This window comes from Sardina pilchardus, chromosome 2 (genome assembly GCF_963854185.1).
Source record: "Sardina pilchardus chromosome 2, fSarPil1.1, whole genome shotgun sequence".
Taxonomy (NCBI): Eukaryota; Metazoa; Chordata; class Actinopteri; order Clupeiformes; family Clupeidae; genus Sardina; species Sardina pilchardus.
In genome coordinates, this window is record NC_084995.1 from 5,206,357 (window position 1) to 5,225,833 (window position 19,477).

The 19,477-nt window shown below is 40.2% G+C and overlaps 1 protein-coding gene across 2 annotated transcripts in view; it reads left to right on the top strand.

Annotated features, from left to right (window-relative positions):
• Window positions 1–1,266: 1,266 nt before the first annotated feature.
• The window catches only part of chd7 (chromodomain helicase DNA binding protein 7), an 84,761-nt gene continuing 66,550 nt past the window's right edge, over window positions 1,267–19,477 (top strand). The window contains exon 1 of one of the 2 annotated variants that reach the window (XM_062517336.1): window positions 1,267–1,461. The gene's annotated coding sequence lies outside the window, so the exon portion shown is untranslated. Of the gene's footprint in view, window positions 1,462–2,409; window positions 3,031–19,477 lie in introns of those variants that run through there. The other variant, XM_062517337.1, reaches the window with a different exon arrangement.

Here is a 19,477-nt window from a genome sequence, read left to right on the forward strand (position 1 = left end):
ATCTAGCTGTCAAACTGTAACACTTTTGCCATTTTATTTAGCTTGTCAGTAGTTGTATGACATAGGGGGCGCTGTGATGTAGCCTAAGTGGCCACAGACCCAGTTCTGAGTGGCCACAGCATTCATACCATGCTCGAGTTCAATAACCTAGGTTCGGATACAACCTATGATCATTTCCCGATCCCATTTCATCTTCTCTCTCTCCCACTCACATTCTGCCAATCTTCTCTGTCCTGTGTACAGTAAATCACTTTAATTCTCCACAGGCCTGGAGAGAGTGTGGAAGTACCACCCTAATACATTCAGATGGTTGCTAGACTGGCAACTTCAATCTACTGTAAAATAGGCCTATCCTTAATTGACTGCCATTACCTTGGTGTCCACCTCTGGCCACATTTTCACATACAAGCCAAATATGTGCCATGGATTATAAGGAATATTCTCAAGATTTTTTAGGATGATTTGCCAATTTATGTATTTTCAGATAATACCATAAATGTATGAACATAACCAATAACTCAGCTGCATGGCTTATGCAAATAGGCTATATGATGCAAATGTAATGTTTTGGCCTATTGATGCCTTTTGTCAATATAATCGGCAATGTTATGCGGGACAGTTATCTTTCATTTTTGTGGCATGTTTCAGTTTCATACCAAAGTTAGTTGCCTGATAAAAGCAAGCCTATAAATGTGGCAAATGATTCCTTAGTTTTGATTGCAGTTGAGGGGAAAGAGGGCATGTTTCTTTAAAGGGCTATGTAGTCAATGGAGTGATTAGCAAATAGTACCTGAGCTAAGGAACATCTGGATTATGGAAGTTTTGAAAGTTGTTGCTCGTAGATGAAAAGGTTTGGGAAAATTACACTACTGATGGATCCAAGTTTAAATCAGCCCATATAAATAGGCTATACATTTGCAGAATTTGATGTGTAGAAGTCATATATAGCCAAATGCCCTAATGTAGGTTTTGGAAGAAAAAATATTTCATTTAATTGATAGATTATAGTTTATCATCATGGCATGTTTAAGTTGAGTATGTTAGGCAGTCTTACTAAACAAAAACCTATGCCTATAGCTGAATCTATATGTCAATCAGCATACAAACAACAACAAAACCGACGCCAACAACAGCAATAATAATGAGGATGATGATGATGATGATGATGATAAAAACACGCGCACATGCGCCATAGCCGTCCAGGGTCATTCACGCGCACCCATGTTTATCCATGAACGCGCCCCCTGCCTGTGGAAGGTGAGCGAGTGTCTAGTGGAGAGGACGCGAGATCGATCTGATTAAACTCGATTTGGGTGAAATTAACACAAAGGAAACAGTCTGTGTTGGAAAGGACGGCGCATACGACGGGAACTATTCTTCGGGGATCTGTTCACACATCAGGATTTTCTTGGACGTACTAAAGGAGTTAATTTGCGAAAACCCCTAAACTGACCCATAAGGGTAAGTAACCTAATCGCTAACGTAAACGTAACGTTGTGCCTATGTCTACACGTTCATATTTAGGTGAACTTGTTTAGCGTTAATAATTGTTTCTTATTAATTTGCCATGTAACTACTTAGAAGTTATCGTTATTAGTTTTACACCGTAACGTTATCTTTTCCATTTCAACATAGTTGTAAGATAGCTATTGATCTTTTAAGTAAAAGTCAAGGTAACATTATTTGTCTGTAGCGCTTTATTTTCTCAGTTTATTCTAGTTTCCTTGTTAGTTTCACCACACATTTTAAACGAAGTAAACTGGTGGTAAATATTCCAAACACCGCACAGTCACGATATAGACCAATGATTTTTCTTGTGGTCGAAGTTAATGTGCATAGCCTGTTCACATGCTAAGCTAGTTAGCGACAGTGCTATTGTACAGGGCAAAGGAGTCCCTATTAGTTTTGTGAAAGTATTGGCTATAAATATGCTACACGGATTCACATGGTCAGGAGCTAATGCATACAAACTCATGCGTTTTCATGTACCATTGTAATGGAAAATACACTTTGTGTCGAATTATTAGGGCTTTGTTGGATGTGGCAATACGTTAGCAAGCTAATTGTGTGTTGGTAGAAACACGAGGTGGTTAACGTCGAGGTGAGTCACTGGCTTGGCTTTGCTCAATGAGTTAGTAGAGGGAGATCCCCGACCTTCCGTATCTACAATTCATATTTAAATACAACAAGAATTCCACGTGAGCGCAATGAAGTTGAATTCGACAAGAAGAAAACAATTTTCTTTAAAATGAGGATGTTTCTACGGGCAAAGTGACTTGAGTCGGTTCCACTGGGACGGAAAGTAGCTCGTCCGGAGGACAATATAGATAGGGGAAGGTTGCTTGAGGCCAGATGGTCAATCATTTTAGCTAGCTACTTATTTTCGGTTAAAAGTCTGGAATTACTATCTAAATAGTAATTGGGTCGCTATAGGAGAGCGGAATAGTGGTTTCTAGTGGATTTTATGAGAAAACATTTGTCTTTGAAGCAGCTGTTTCTCTGATTGAAAGAAGTGCGCTTCCGACCGAAAACGTGCGCAATGGTAATTAGCTAGTTGGAGGTGCCCCCATTGGTGCTGGCACTGGAACAGAACGGTACCGTCGTCTGCATTGTCTTTCAGCTAGCTGCCTTGTTGGTCAACCTCCGTATGTGGCCCTCGTTTTACTAATGTTACCATTACCGCTTTGTAAAAGGACCGGGAAGTATAATATATCGAGGATGCTTCGTTGTGGTAAATTGGTGTAACTTTGACCGATTTTTTTCATTATGTTTCCGCGTTTGTAAAAGTTTATGGTTTTGTTTGTTTAGTCATAACGTTATTGCACCCGGAAAGTCGAGAAGTTTGTGGTTTGATAGTTAACTACTTCAACACGGTAACTGAGCAAAACACCTGCTGAATACCATTATTAGATGGAAAGCGAATCTAAATTCATGGCGATGTACCTTACATAGGCCTGTTTTGATCATGTGGTAACTGAGCCAAACGTTCGCTAGCCACTGCGAAGTTGCGAGTTTACTCCGAAATGATTGGTAAGTTTGAGGTTTCTGTGTCTTTATTGGCTTGTTTTAGTCGAGTGTCATATCAGATTATGCAGAATACGCTGGTAAACGCTGGTTTGTAACGTTTTGATAGTTCACAGTTGCCACATATTATCTTTTGAGTCCCCCTCCCTTCACATAGAAATCTTTAACCTAAGATGGCAGCTTTTAATGTCTGTCGGGCCACTCAATGAAGAGATACGAGGCCGGTATGGCGGAGCAAATGTTTAGAGGCATTGTGGCTTTTCGCCTTTAGTTCGCCAGCCATTTGCGGTTCTTTTGGCATGAGATCAGGACATTAACCGAATGGGTATCAGCGAAATGCTTCGAAGATACTTTTCCGTTTCTTGTTAAATCTATTGGTTGTGTTTTTACCTCTTGTTGTATTTACGTTTGAATTACATTTCCCCTGGGAAGTAGAATGCATCCCTCTTTCAAAGTGTAAGGAAGAAAATGAAATGCTTCTTGTTGTGTAGTTTCTATGACTGGGAGGTGAAGTTATGGCAGAGGTGTTTCGTATCGCCAGTAGGCTATATTGTCTGTCTGCGACTCAAATGAAACATGCAAGCTATTAGACCGTATAGTATACTACAAGTTATTTGTGTTGTCTGAAATGGCAGTGCGTGGGTTTGTCTATTTTAGTTGATTACCTACTGATCTAATGGCATAAATCTGTTTCCCTGAAAGGCCCCAAATAAGCAGAAGAGATATTACTGACAGAAGAAGATAAATTATTTATAGAAGTGAATTTGGAATACTTGAACACCACTTGAGGTACAATTTGACCATCAGGTTGAAAAGTAGGGACCTTTCTCCTCAGGTGAATACTCAGAATAGGGTGGGTTTCACTGTAAACTGCAGAAAAATAAGTTGCCAAAAGACTGCTTAAAAACAAGTAAACAAAGTGATTTTCCTGTTTTTTTTTCTCCTTTTGAACTAGTTACCACACTCCCCCACTCCCTTATGGAATTAGTGCTCACGAATGAGAAGCCTACTATATTTAATCTTTCCACTGACAGTTATCCTAACCTGTCGCTTCCTTATTTGTGTTCTTTTCTTGTGATCACCATTCCCCTCCCAAAACACAATGGTAAACAGTGGGCTCATACCTGTATTTTCTGTACTGATCTCTGAGCATAATCAGAGCAACCAAGTCTTTGGCTTAGACATGTTAACAGTAAGACATAAGTTAGAACAGGAGTTATCTTCATCCCACTGATTAACTTGGCTATGTAGTTGCTTTCAGTTAGTGGTAGCGCTGTCTGGTGCTGGTACTCTATGATGTGATGAAGTTTTTAATGAATTTCCTCTGTTCAGATTACTTTATTGACTCTGATGGACTCTGGTCTTTGGGAGCCATTGATGCCAGTTAAACTCAAAATGTAGCCACAGTAAGTCTGTGTAGCTGTGTCTCACCGACCATCTCACGCACACACACATTTTCAGATGCACATTTTAGTGTGCTACTAGAGAGGGCGAAATCCCATCCATTAGCAGACCAGCCATGCGTAAAGCAAGCAGATCCCCACACATACTGAGTGACCGGAGAGCGCTACCCCCGCCTCTTTTCTATGCCCTCACATCCTGTCTCTCACTGATTCTGGCTTGTAATGTACTCTACAGCATGAACGCACCAAAGCCTTATCTACAGTGAGGAGCATAGACATAGCCTAAATAATGGCCAGCTGCAGACATGGCTTTTTGTGAAGTGTTTTTTTTTGTCTACAGGCTGTTTTACTGTAGTAAAAGGAGTTCTACTAGTAGTGAGTGTTTGTGATTGTCTTTGAGTGCCTTCCCTTGCCTAATTGGTGGTGATGGTGGTTCACCTCCATTTTGAGAGATCAGGCTCAGTACCAACCTCGAGGTTGAAATGCCCCCCCCCCCCCCCCCTTTTTTTTGTGGAAAAAGCCAAAAAAGAGAATAACATAAGGAATGCGTTAATAATAATATTTTATTATATACTAGGGCTGGGTATCACCAGGTACCTTGCGATATGATGCCATCACAATATTTTGTCCATGATAACGATAATATGACAATACAGCGATTCAGCTATAATTAATATATTGGAAGACATTTAATTTCATCCACGATACATCACGATATGTCACTGAAGATATTCATATTGAAGATATTACACTGAGTTTACTGCACTGTATCCATTTCACACAAATTCCAAAACTCAACAGAAAAGTATAAAAAACAAAATGAATGCAGAAAATACATATTCCTGTGCTAGTATTATTAACTTCCTCTCTATGGACTAGTGTTGTCACAACACCAAAATTATTATTAATTTCAAATATATTTTCCGATGCTTTGTTACAGTTCTAGTTGAATTGGCACATCATCAGTTGCTTGATACTGAATATAGTGTGATCATTCACACCTGTGCCCATCCAAGATTCTGCTTGACCCTCCACACACACACACACACACACACACACACACAGAACATGATGGCTTATGTTTCTATTTCATGTATTTTGGAATTCATTTATAAGTGTGTTTCCTTAATAATGTTTAGTATTCTACAAATTAGCCTGTTTGATTTGCATTGAGCTGGAAAAAGCACCATGCCAATCTCTAGCTATGGTGAAGGGTATGTGATGATGTGGGGCTATTTTAATTCCAACGACCAAGGGAACTTTATCAGGATGCATAATATGCTGGATCCATGAAAGAGCTGGCCTTAAAAAATAAAAATCTGCCTGCCCCTATGTTAAACCTATGTGTTAAATTTCCATAGGATTACATTGGGGGTCAAATACTTCCTTCCCCCTAGCATTTAGGAAGAACATTTGTTTATTTACGATACATTCTTCAATCACAAAGAAAATTGGTGTTCTTAGCGGTTTTATTTGTACTAATTTTTTTAATTAAGACATTAAGATCAATTGTCAAATTATTTTATATTCCTCTTTTTTTTAGCATGGTATCAAATACATTTTCTCCCCACTGTATGTATGCAGTGATATCACACACTACCTCTGGTTGTTGCCTATGGGGACTATTTTCAGATATCACTGCGGCCATGGTACGTTTGCAACTTCCCTTGGTTATTACACCAGATGAGAGTGTAGTTCCATGTCAAATCAGCCTAGAAAAACGCCAGGTTTCACTTTCAGTTGGTCTTATTGCACTTTCTAACTTGAGAAGAGACATGTTTTAAATCGGAAAATTACTGGAAATCTTTGTCCTCAATGGTACAGCAGTCAACAACAGCAATAGCCTGGGCCTATGTGTGGCTCCTTTAAGTGAACGTGACGTCATTGAGGTGCTAGTAAAGGGACACTGCATGAGTCGTTCTCATATGGAGTAAACACTAAACGCACATAAATGGCTAGAAGTTGTGAAAAAGCTTGAGACCAAATCAGAGTTTTGTGGGAAACTTATGTATAGTTTTAGCAGCGGTTAATTAAATAAAGCTGCAACTGCTCGGACTGTATCTTGTTGTAGGCTAATTGTTCCCCAATGTGCCATTTTTTCGTAGCCTGACTTTCGCCAGACCCTTGTAGTTCCACCATGCTCCACCAGAGGCGTTTCGCTGAGCTCCACACAAGGGTCTGGACTCGAGGGCAATCCAAACTCCTTCCAGGGAGCAAAAAATTATGAACCAATCAGGAGCGCCGAAGCGAGTGTTTGATTCAAACAACAATGGCGGCACCCAGCAAGGAGTCTTGTGCTGACATTGATTCTGCTATTTCAACCGTTTTGTCGAATCTATCGAGTATTCATTCTTTAAAAGATTAACAGAGAATGGTTTTGAGGACATTTATTGGTGGCAAGGATGTTTTTACTCTTCTTCCGACCGGGTTTGGCAAGAGCTTGAAGAAGCCTAGCACGTCATTCAAGATAACAGGCAAGTGGTTTATCAAATCACATGCAAGAATATTTTACAAGGACCCGCCTTCATAAATACATCTCCTATCGAGAAGTCCCAGATCCATGTGTGAAGCAGACGGCGAACTACAGGATCTGGCGAGAGTCAGGTTTATTTGCTCGAGTGCTGTCCCGTGTAAAAGTAGGCTACCTTCTGTTGCGCACAACCTGCAGTGCTGCAGAGGTAATATTACAAAAGCCAACCGAACGAAATGCAAATATAATACTTAGAACTACGTATCTACTGATTTGTCCCTCCAAAGATTGTGTTTGTCTCCCCGACTAGTGCGGTGGTTAAAGAGGAACTATGCAGGATTGGCGATTTCATCTCTGGTTTCGGTTTCGTTGTTCGTTTTCGCTCGTTTCATGCTTGCATTTTCTCTGCAGAGCTTCCCCGACAGCTTTAGCGTGTATATTTATACATGTATAGGCTATATTTAAATATATAAATTGCAAGCGTGGTTCTTCGTCTCAGACTTCCAGATGTAAACAAAGAGCGATCGTCTTCTGCAGAAAGTTGCATAGGGTCTCTTTAAGTGCAGACACACCAGCAAAACAATTTGCTCTGAGTAGGCTGAGCTTCGCTCTGCTTAGGTTAAAATGAAGATCGTTCAGGAGAGGATTTTGGGCTGCTTAAGGCCTATTCGGACGGGATTAGTTTTATGGGGTGACATCAGGTAAAGTAATAATTACCAGGTAATGTAGTCCCGTCCGGACGCGCCATGTCAGTAAACATAACGGAGTATGTCGGTGACATTTACAGACACTTTTATACCTTCCGTAAAACGGTCCGGAGAAATTACCTTAGGTAATATTAATCCCGTGCGAACGCGACCCTCTGTAAAGATGTCTGTAATATTTCGTCACATCCTGATTTGAAAACAATTCCACCATAGTCTGAATGAAAACATAACATGCTGTGCAGCTTGTAATAGGACGTTAGCTAGTTTGCCTAATAGCTTGATATTGTTAGCCATTTCAAACTACTTATGGCATAACATAAAGCTAACGTTTGCTAGTTTAACCAATTTGTGTAGTCTTTCAAATCTGAAAATGCCGCACGTACCTGACGCAAAGTATCACGTGCACGGCGACGAAGATGTGACGGCAGAACGTAAACGTAGTTACTCCTCCCATGTTAAGTAAAATGACAGAGATGTCTAGTCCCGTCCGAATTGGACATTTATATTGCAGAGGTCATATGATAAACCTGCATTACTCTACGTCCCCCCATAAAACTAATCCCGTCCGAATAGGCCTTTAGATTCAACACAGATCTTATTAGAATGGTGAAATACATACACACAGCTGACATTATTTTGAGGGAGAAGTAGCCAACCAAGCTCAAGTAGCATGCAACCAGACGGGCCTTGTGTAGTTGGGAAATTAGGGCTTTAAAGGTATACTATGCAACGTTTTTCAGTTAATCAATTCGTTCCATACTGTTATATATGATTAAATGAGTCATTACCGGTCGAACAGTGGTTTTTTTGGCCGCTCTAGTGGTCTGCTGCTGTAGAACCACACTTGCAACTTCAGGAGACCTCGGGCACGCACTCATGCTCTACTCCAGGAAGTGTCATGTAAAGTTTCATGAAAAGGCACGGCAGACTGACCGATTGAGGAGTTTTGTAAAATATACACGCTAAAGCTGTAGGGGAAGCTCTGCAGAGAAATATGCAAGCATAAAACGAGCGAAAATAAAAAGTGAAAGCGAAACCGGCGATGAAATCGCCAATCCTGCACAGTATACCTTTAAAAAATATCGGCGCAAATTATCGGCCGAAATTCTGTTATCGGACCGATAATAATATTTAAAAAATGTCCCTTATCGGCCAATAATATATTGGCCGCCGATATATCGTGCATCTCTAGGTCCAATCACTCCGTCATTTTCTGTTTTCATGGTCGCAGTGTATTTAACTTTTTTTCAAACAAAAATTCCGACATGAGGCCATCATTAGGCTTAGGCATGGCTGTAGCCAGCTATGAGGCCACTGAGATCTGGACCTCGTCAGTGTTGAGAGCTGGAAATAGCCTACATGTGTTTGCTAAATATCCTACAGGGCTCCAGACTAACTTTTTGCGTTGGTTGCACCGGTGCGTCTAGCTTTTTTTTTAGGTGCACCAGCAAAAAATGTAGGTGCACCCACATTTTTCATTGCATCGCCTTTAACGCCAAAAGGACACCTTTTATCGCACTCCTTTCATATAATGTGAATGATTTTTTAACAATAAGGCGTAGAAAAAGCTTGTCTTTATTTGAAACACAATATATAAGGAATATGCATATTCTTTATAAAGAATTATATATACTGTGTGTGTGTGTATATACCGGTGACTGTTTGACCGATGGTTGACCGTATCCACGTTAACCGACCAAAGTTGTCGCTAAAAAAAAGAGGCATCTTTAAATTAGGCTAAACACAGTGGACTAAACGCTACTACAGCTAGCCATCTCATTCCAAGAAGATCTTTTTTGCGTGAAGTTAACAAATTATCCCTCACACTCAATGTTTCATAACTCGCCTGCTTGTAGGCTAGGCTACGTAATAAACCAATAAAAACATTTGGCACGAGGTCACAGCGGTGGCCGGTGCGTCTTTTGCAATCTGGAAGTGCGCTGTTTTATCCATTGGGTTTTATCGTGTTGCAGTCTAGGCAACTTTCCGCATAAGATGGGTTTAGATTTGGAAAGACATTGCATCTACATTTCAGGAAGGGTCGTCAATGGTAACAGATAAGGTAATGATCATCTTTCGTTATTATTATTAGCACTTCCTCAAGCTAAGCTGTGTCTCTTCGGAGCTGTCATTTTCATAAGTGAGCCGCGGCCATTTCAGCTTCAAATGAGCTTCTAACGCTAGACAAACGCCTTTATTTGCGACGCGATCACCTTGTACCCAAACCATTTTCGGAGCGAAGGAACCATTTGTGAAAGTTATTCTATGCATGGTCCCTGTCAAACAAAATCAATAAACTTGTCCTCCACTTACAAGCTCCTTGGTTTGCAGGACTCATGTTTGGCGCTGTAGGGTATTTAAAAAAAGTGATGTGATTGAAAGGGCGGCGCCGGGGCTGTGTGTATGAGCGGGGGACCGAGAGATGAGAGTTGGGAAATTGCGTGGCTGTTATTTCAAATAGCATAATTTGTTTTAAACGAATCGGTTAACCGGTTTCAACCAGCTAATGAGCCTCGGTGGTCGGTCAAGAAAATTTGTAGTTTTCGCCATCCCTAACACACACACAGACACACACACACACACACACACACACACATACACTGTATTATGCTTTCTACATAGGCCTACTGAAATTTCGGATATTCATGACTATTCATATTACAACTCTGCCTCTTTAATTCAGCTGTCGGCTCGAAGCCTCAAAATATTGTAAACAAAGTAGCATTAGTTGGCTTAGGCTATCTTATTATAGTCTACTAGTTGGACTGTTCAGTTTCCCCACGTGTGTTTAAGTTACAAGGTAGGCCAATACTTTTTCTCCTTGGGACAGGCCCTTTTGAGTCTTGGAGTTGGAAAACATTGAGATGATCAGTCAACTTGAATGCAAGAGTTTTAATAAAATTTGTGCAGTATGCTATGATGCTATTGCTAACCGGATATTAATTATAATTTCGCTAGTTGTCTTCTATAGGCCTACGTCATTGATTTCACGATTGTGAATGTACATGTTGAGGGGCGGGTGTTCATTAAGCGTGCACGAGAGAGAGGGAGAGCGAGAGAAAGCGGTCTTAGGAGAGAGGGTTTACTTCTATACAGTTTGGTAAAGTTGCACACATAGTCTAGCCACGTTTACATGGCAACTTGTGAAAGAAATATATGCTTTCACCCGAGCCGCGTCAGGCGCACCAGTGCGACCTAGAATTTTTTTCAGGAGCACTCTTGAAAATTTTGGTCGCACTCTGGAGCCCTGTCCTACTGTGTAAGATAATAAAGATTCACATTTAAAAGGTCATTGTGAAGACTTCATTGTTAATTGCCTTGATATGGTTAATTGTCTTCATGTGCATGTTGCGTGCATGACTTGAGGAAGTGAAAGCAGTTCTGTAGGTTATAGACATTGCAAGTTTTCATGGTGACCATCGGCGCAACTGTAGCTGATTGTGAAAGCCGATTGACAATAAGTTTAGAGCGAACGTTTCAACTATGTTTGCCATGGGTAGTGGACAAAAAACGCTAAAATGAAACAATAGCCTAAATAACTGTAGTGCACCATTTGGTAATATGACCTACAACCTTACTGATAATAATTTATATTGATTTATCTTCCATTTAGCCGACATTTGCATTTTATTATGCAACTGTAGCCTTGTTGAACCCCCTGCATCCTCGCTGTCAATTCCTTTTTTTCAGATTCATGTTACCATGGTAAACAAGCTCATTAACAGATGTTTAACAGTGACCCACACTCGGGAACATGAAGAAAGGCGCGGGGAGAGCGCACAGCAGCTATTGTTACCTGTATGGAGCCGGCTTGTAACAAAGTTTCGTGCGTTAGAGATACCTGCATGCTGCATTACCGTGACCCTTACCTTGTGGATGACTTTTTCTCATTGGAATACAGCAAGAACAGGCTGCCTTTTTAACGCAAAAGCTGAGATTGCGTTACACATCTGTTTTGGAACGACTAGCCCACTCAACAAACTGAGATAAACATTGTTTTTCGTTTCTGGGAGATCCCGTTATCGTTTTGGACTGTCTGATTCTTATGCTTATTGTTTGGACTTATGGACACTGAACTTTGGGGGGTGGTTGTTTGCATTACGAAGTGTTGTGGTAATAAGCAAGTGTCGAAGAATCGAAGCCCATCTAAAGATTCTAGTGGTTTGGTATGAATGCGGAACTGTTACTGACCTAAACTTTGAGCTGTGATCACTTCTATCCCTGTTGCAAAAATGGGTGGGATTTGGCAAGAATGTGACTGTTCGATGCTATTGGGCCACAGTACAATATTTTTGTGATTCTTAACATATTATGATTACGATAGAACAAGTATTGCAATTAAATATAAGGAAAATTAGGCTGTTCAACTCACGTTAAATGTTGCATTTAAATCTGTGAACATTATCTTCTACACTTTAACTGAAGTGGAAAAACTTTGTAAGAGGGTAGTGCAAAAACTTTGTCATGGCATGGTTTATGTCAAAGTCCATACTGTTTGCTTTTCGTTGAAAACCAAAATACAGGCCCCAGCCGTGGCGCGACTGGCTGGGGCACCTGCACCGCACGCCGGCGACCCGGGTTCGATTCCCGCCCCGTGGTCCTTTCCGGATCCCACCCCTACTCTCTCTCCCGCTCGTTTCCTGTCATCTCTACTGTCCTGTCACATTAAAGGCATAAAAAGCCCCAAAAAATAATCTTAAAAAAAAGAAAACCAAAATACACCCACACAAGAATACGGAGTGTTGTGTGTTAACTCAAGTGCATTTTACTCCGGATAATCCCTTTAAGCATTCCCAGGGAAATTTAGGGGCAGGCTGTCCCCACTTTGATTGTTTTCATTTTTCAGAGCGTGGGCTGCCATTTTCCATTCAGTATACTCACTGAATGGGCAGCTAGCAGTCGTGAAAAGATGATTGCTGAATGAGACAAAAAATGTATGGGTTTTAAATTGTGTAAAATCCCTGACACTGCCTTTTTAAGTTGATTATTGCTTATTTGGACTTAAGCAATCAGAAGTTTTAATCGGGTTGATCTCAAAGTAGTCACTGTCCTTTTTGGTCTGGGGCCGGGACTATGGAGTAAAACGTTTGGTGGCTGACGGCTAGTCAACATTATCTCTAGCCCCTTTAAAGGAACACTTCACCGTTTTTTCATATTAAACTACGTTATGCCCCTAATTAAGACGAGTTTGTTTGGATCCCAATTAATGCATTGGGCTAGCTAAGTGCTATCAAAGTTGCACCGTGCGCCAGAGCCAGTGAGTGCACGCATTGAAACGAGAGGTATGTATCAACTCGTGTTAATTAAGCGAATAACATAGTTTAATATGAAAAACGGTGAAGTGTTCCTTTAAGGTCTCATGTCCGTTAACAATGGATTTCATGGTGCACAATGCACAGACATCGTAGCCTACGTTCACTGAACACCTTTAGTCTATTAGGATTTCCCTGCAGCCTATCAGAACTCTGTATGCAAATAAGAGTTCTAGAAGAGGGTAAAAAACAAAACATAATAAAGCTAACTTTGCACCTTCTGGAAAAAATCAACGACTGTATCGATGAAGGCAAGCTTGGCATTGGCATTTTCCTTGATCTATCAAAGGCCTTTGACACGATTGATCTTAAGATACTAATGAGTAAACTACATCACTATGGCATCAGAGGGGCTGCCCTTGATTGGTTCGAAAGCTATCTATATGATAGACAACAGTATGTTTCTATGAACAACTGCTGCTCACCCTGCAAGCCTATACACTATGGGGTCCCTCAGGGCTCAATCTTGGGGCCACTCCTATTTATCTTGTATAAATGATTTTGTTAACTCTTCCACCATTTTTCACAGTGTGATCTTTGCTGACGATACAAATATGTTTACCTCACACAAAAACCTACTCACTCATCAAGATACTGTAAATTCAGAGCTAGTCAGTGTTAATGCCTGGTTTAAATGTAATAAACTATCACTTAATGTAAGTAAAACTATTTTCTTTCTATTTGAGCAAAACAATATGTAATTTAACACAGAGCTATTACACGACAATATTGAGGATCAGGAGATGGAGTTAACTTTACTAAAATTCTTGGGGGTTTACATTGATGCGTTTGTGAACTTCAAATGCCACATTGACCATCTGACAAAAAAGTTATCTAAATACGTTGGCCTATTCTATAAACTGAGACATTCTCTTCCATTATCTGCATTGCTTACTATATATAAAACTCTCTTTGAACCTCATTTGAGCTATTGTAACATAATTTGGGCGAACACCTCTCCTAGCTATCTTCAAAAACTTGAGAGCCTACAAAAGAAAGTAATTCGCGCTATGTCATGGTCTGCTGCAAATACTTCCACCAGACCACTTTTCCATCACTATAGTTTCCTAAGACTTCCTGAATTCAATGTCTTCCATAATGCATGCGTTATGTTTGAAGTTGTAAAGGGTCTAAACCCTAGACTGTCTGTTCTGCTCCCTATCTGCCGCCCTCCGCATCAACACCATACCAGGAACAAACACCTTATAACAGGTAAACAACGCCGTCTTCACAGTGCTGGTATGAGTGTTGCCTGCAGGGGGCCGCAGATCTGGAACAATCTTGATGTTGACCTAAGGATGCTCTACTCCTTCTCCGTCTTTAAAAGAAATCTAAGAGTATATCTTCTGTCCAACTATCTATAACCATATCTCTGCTACATGGATGTAGTTGGGATGACTGTATGAGGGCTTGAATGTAAAATGTATGTTGGTATTAGGGCTGGGCGATATACCGAATATACTCGATATATCGCAGTTTACAGTATGTGAGATGCATGCTGAATTTGTGCACGTGCATCCCGCATATTTTTTTAATTTCCCGCGTAAGTGCCTCCGTTAATGAACCAATCAGTGGAGCTGATTGTGCTGCTAATATCCAATCAGAAATGCTGTACATATCCGAAGTTGTCATGCCGCAGGAAAGTCGAGCATGTGGATCGAAAATGAACTTAATTAACTTAATCATTTCAGTTGCTTAATTGTTAATGAATCAAACGTTTTTACACAATATCAAGCTTTCATGAAAACGTGAGCCTCCATTCTGGGACTCTTGTCTTTTATTTTTTAGACTAGCCTACATGTCATGTCTCTCTGTCTGTTATTGTTTTGGGTTAGATCGTGATTGTACAACTGGTTTGGGGGCATCAAAGTAGAGCCTGAATCCTTTGCTTTAGAAGTTTGACACTTCTACCCAGCTGCTAACAAATGGCTGAAAACTTTCTACTCAGAAACTGTAGGACCCATATCAAAATAAAAGTCCTAGCACATTTTCAGTGCATGCATTATGTCTTGCAGTAGAGGGGTATAAAACAGCACAGGATGCTAAAAGTGTACTAAGAAGCTGGGGTACAAATAATTTTATTCATTAATTCCAGTTTACTTACTTTGGTATTGAATCATATCCATAACCATAATGTGGGCTTAAAAACTTCCCTCTCTGAAAGACCACCCCCCGGGCGCACACCTTCCTCCGTTAACTTCAACCAGCCGTAACAATGTGAACAATGTACATCACACACTCACCAACCAATCCTGAACAGTCTATTCAGATGAGGGCGTGACGTCTAGGTGTAGCAGATGAGAAGAAGTGTACTTTCAGTTCAAAACAAACAGCGGTAGCACATGGGTAGGCCAGTGTTGTTCAACAACGAGCTAGGTTAATAGATGGAAGCGGTTTTAATTTGGTTACACGAAACCGCAAGGGATCTTCAAATTAAAGTTACAATATCTGTGCATAAGGCAGAAGGACTACTGTCTATCTATAAGGCTTAGTTCACACTGGCAGTCGAAATCTGATTTTTTGCTTATCTGGATTGTATCTAGCTTGAATTTTGGGTAGTCTGAACGGCACAAAACCGCATGAAATGCGATTTTTCCAATGCTCATTCGCACCACATACAGAGGTGGTTTCAATATCACTTACTATCGGATATGACTCAATCTGAACAGTCGAACCACTTGAATAGGATTTCAAAGTGCCCCTTTTGTCATTTGCACTGCGACAAACAAATACAACGTAATTCTGAAGACTGAAGTGATTGATTGATTCAGCGTGTGCGCCAGGGCTACCAGCAAAACAAAAACCAACGTCAGACTCCATTCATCATTTTATGGTGAAACATGGAAAACTGTAACGTTAAGGGTGACGAGGTATTTGCGCCGCGGCTACGCATAATAAGTTGGAAAATATAAAAAATAAATCCACTTTCATCCATGACGACTTGGTTGTGTACAACTCTACCTAATGAATCCAGGTGTGTGTAATTTATATCCGATCTGAGCATTGCACGCCAAGATCGGATGTGATCACTTGCAATATGCAGTGAGAACAGTCAGTCAGAAAGATGTGAACTAAGCCTAAGTGCACGTCCGACTGTTTCAAAACGACAGCGCATATGCGCACATCTCAGTCTACACAAACGAATTTCTCGTGCTAAATGCTCGTCTATGTTTCCTCCCGATTGATTTTTTTAAATTTAAATTTATGAGATCTGCACATTGTGGCAGATTAGGCTACTGTCCATGAGTGCATCTGACTGTCTCTTAACGAAAATGCAACCGTGTCTTATTTATCAACGATTGACAACGAACAACCAAACCACTAAATTAAGGAGGCACGCACCACCGTTCTATCCAGTGTAAGCCATCATCATTCTTATGGAGACATAGCCTATCAGAGATCAATTAAAACAAGCTTAATTTATTTGAAAAGTTAACGAAAGACAGAGAAACGCATTTCGAACAGGAATCGCTTATCATGCACTGTGATGGAGCATTTTAGAACGATGGGAAGGGCAAGAAGACCGTAAACAAACGAAGCGTAGTCTGCAAGGTACAGATGTCTACGCAAGTGAAGGCCTTTAACATGATGACTCATACAAACTCAGCAGCAGAGATTGACATTGGTGTGGGGAGTTTTTTATTGTCAAATTATTGTAATCAAATGTTGAAAATGGTGCTCTCATGTCAGTTCCTATGTGTGGAGGCCCTTAAGGCAAAAAAACATTTGTTTCCTAATGTATGGAGTGATTGAGGATAACTGGCATCTACTGTATCTGCCTTTGCTGTTAATTGATGGTTGCCTGTCAAGCCTACAGCTTCTGACCATATGCTGTCCCCTCTTAGTGTTCATTCCTTTCCCCACAGTTGTCTTGCTTATGTCCTTAGCTAATGATACACTTTGTGCCTTCTCAGGATCCTACATCCATCATAAATGGAAAATAAATGGCTCACTATAACAGCTCATGATGCCTCAGCTCTGCACCTATAGCACAATTCCTTCATTCCTTCTGTCTGTTTTGAGTGAAATGGAGGACATTTGTTTGATGTTGGTCCCAGTTGTACCATGTTTACAATCTGTACAGATTTCTTCAGCCACTTTTTCTTTAGCAAAGATCATGTCCTACTTCACTCCTTGGAATGAATTGATAAGTTCTTTGATAGAATTCCAGAAAATTGTAAAAAAATGTCATTGTTTTCCAATGCCCACATCTTCAAATGCCTTGTTTTGTCCTCACACCAAAGGTATTTAGTTCTCTGTCTTAGAGGAGTAAGTAAAGCTGAAAATATTCAAGTTGAAGAAGTTGCTATCAGAATCTGTTTTCCTTAAAAAAATAAAATAATACACAAACTAGAAAAGCACTCCGAGTGCAGACCTCCGCCTGTATTGTTCCTGCTAGGTTGTCATACATTTGAACCTAAACTATTCAGATCGCCACCACGTGGCCATACCATGCCATTACACTACTAACCGAAAAACATAAACGGCTCCAGAATCCCGACGGTGTTACGAATCTCTCCCAAAATCTAATCGTTTCTTCCTTGGGTCATTTCTGACATTCCCTGAAAATTTCATCGTAATCTATCCATTACTTTTGAGTTATCTTGCTAACAAACAGACAAACAAACAGACAGACAAACATACGCCGGTCCCGAATGAAAACATAACCTCCTTGGTGGAGGTAACCAGTTAAATCAACACTAATTGATATTCAAAACAGTTGGCAATTAATTTAATAGGCAACAACTAATCAAGTCAAGTTTATTTATATAGCGCATTTCATACACAGAGGTCATTCAATGTACTTTACATAAACAAAAACCAAACAGGAATAACAGATAAAAGCATAGATGGGCAAAGAGTAGTAATAATAATAATAATAATAATAATAGTAGTAATAATAAAATAAAAAAAAATGGAAAAGAAAACATTAAAGAATAATTAACATAAAGAACTTAAGGTGGAAAAATTAGACGACCGATACAGGTCTGTTTTTAACAGACTTTGCCAGAGTCTAATTTAGCAAACCAGTGATGGTGATCCTTCTCAAACACCCAGAGCTCTTGCCACTCTTTGGAGATTCATTGACGTAGGCCCATCTGTGTGCGCACACAATTTCTGTTTATTGATTTATTGATCGATTTATTGTTACAGCCCTAGATGTTTTGTAGTCTGTGTGCGCGTCTATGTGAGTTGTAATGTGCTGGTTTGCCATTTGTGCCCATAGTTAAGTGTTTGGCAGTGTGCAGCGAATGGACTGACTTTTCTGAAATGAAGCAAGCCACTGTGGAGAATCATTGAGTAACATCTTTATCCCAGTCTAGGGATGGGCGATATGGCCTAAAATCTATATTGCGATATGCATTGCAGCCTATTGCGGTAACGAGATATATTGCGATATAAAAATTATAATAAAACCCATTTCAGAACAGGTTATTTAGACCATAAGGAAAAACAGATTTGGGGTTTTCATAAGCTGTAAGCATAATCATCAAAATTAAGGCGAGATATTAAGGCTTGAAATATCTCACTTTGCATGTAATGAGTCTGCCTATTAGTTTCACCTTTAATGAATTGCTGAGATAAATGAACTTTTGCACGATATTCAAATTTTGAGTTTCACCTCATTCTATTGAATAACATTTAAATAGCCTACCTTGGAACACCAGAGTATGATATTATAAAAGAGAAAATACTACATTTCTAATATTCATGACCGCACACTTTATGCAGATTATAGCCTACTATTCATAATACAACTCCACCTCTTTAATTCAACTGTCTGTTTACAGTATTTTAAGGCTTAAACTAAAGAGGCATAGTTGGCTATCTTATCGTCACTGGTTGGACTGTTCAGTTTCCCCACGTGTAGGACTATTTTTAAGGTTTCAAGGTAGGCTGATACTTTTTCTCCTTGGGACAGGCCCTTTTGAGTCTTGGAGTTGGTAACACTACTGGTATTGAGACGATCAGTCAAATTGAGTGCAATTGTTTTAATCAAATATGTGTAGCATGATGCTAACCGGATTTAACAATAATTAGCTAGTCGTCTTCTATGTGTCATTGCTTCCACGATTGTGAATTGTTGGATTTGGATTGTGCATGTCGGGGGGCGGGTGTCCATTGAGTGCGCACGAGACGGAGGGAGAGGGGGAGAAGGCGGGCCGAGGGGGGGGGGGGGGGGGGTGTATTTCTATTCTTTTGTTAAATTGTCCACCTAGCTTTCAACGAAAACTTGTGAAAGAAATGTATACTTTCACCCGAGCTGCGTCAGGTGCACCACTGCGACCTAGAATTTTTTTCAGTTGCATCAGAGAGGGTTAAAGCGGATCTTTGCTTGCACTCTTAAAAAGTTTGGGCGCATGTGGTCACACTCTGGAGCCCTGAATCTCGTCATCAACATGCATACCGCGATAGTGCAAATAACTGAAATCTCTATCGCAGGCTAGTTTTATATAGTTTATATCGCATATCGTTTATACCCCCCATTACTATCCCAGTCCTTCCTAATCTCCTCCTGTGCCCACCACTACTAGCCTACACATTTCTCCCGTAACCTCT